The sequence below is a fragment of the Gekko japonicus genome, unplaced genomic scaffold (genome assembly GCF_001447785.1).
Source record: "Gekko japonicus isolate JY-2015 unplaced genomic scaffold, Gekko_japonicus_V1.1 scaffold3133, whole genome shotgun sequence".
Taxonomy (NCBI): Eukaryota; Metazoa; Chordata; class Lepidosauria; order Squamata; family Gekkonidae; genus Gekko; species Gekko japonicus.
Genome location: NW_015166518.1, coordinates 135,990 through 137,030, shown reverse-complemented (window position 1 = coordinate 137,030; position 1,041 = coordinate 135,990).

Genomic DNA, 1,041 nt, shown 5'->3' with positions numbered 1-1,041 from the left:
AAAGGGGGATAGTCTACAGATGGACATTTTCAGAAACATTGAACTTTAAATATGAAGATAAAACAGTCAGAATTGACTCTGTTCCAACAGTGAAAAAAATTATGGATCAGCTTTTAAATCCGGAAAAAATATATAAAGGTGAAAAATCTAAAAGAAGATGAAGAGGAGAGTGCATCCTATTCAGAGGACACCTCAAGCAGCAGTTCCAATTCTTCAGAGATGTCAGATTCTGACGGGGGAGCAGCAGCATCCAAGCAACCCTCCAGTTGAAGCAAGAAGAAAAATCCTGAATCAACTCAAAGCGGAGATGACTATGATGCATCCTTTGTCTTAATGATATTGCTTTTTAAATATTATGAGTTATATGCTATGAAAAGTAATAGTTAACCCAGTTAATGCAGTAGGTTTTAATTTTAATGTAACAAGTTACTAAGTTCATTGTCATATGTTTTTCCTTTTTGTTTCTCTCTCTTTATTTCTAATTAGTGTGTCCCTTTTCCTATGAGTTATATGCTATGAAAAGTAATAGTTAACCCAGTTAATGCAGTAGGTTTTAATTTTAATGTAACAAGTTACTAAGTTCATTGTCATATGTTTTTCCTTTTTGTTTCTCTCTCTTTATTTCTAATTAGTGTGTCCCTTTTCCTATGAGTTATATGCTATGAAAAGTAATAGTTAACCCAGTTAATGCAGTAGGTTTTAATTTTAATGTAACAAGTTACTAAGTTCATTGTCATATGTTTTTCCTTTTTGTTTCTCTCTCTTTATTTCTAATTAGTGTGTCCCTTTTCCTTTCCCTTTAGATTGATACTGTAGTGTTTAGAAAATGCAATAAAATAAAATAACATAAACAGGAAGCCAGGAAAATTCAAGATACAGTTTAATATCTTATATAGAGCTTATTAATTGTAAAGAGAACAGAAACCAGTACCACAGAAGATGGGGTGGGGGGAATCCCCCTTTTATATTTGAAACCACAGTGTCAAAGGATACAAAAACTACTGTATTAGGGAGGACCCTAATATTCACATAAGCAAAAAA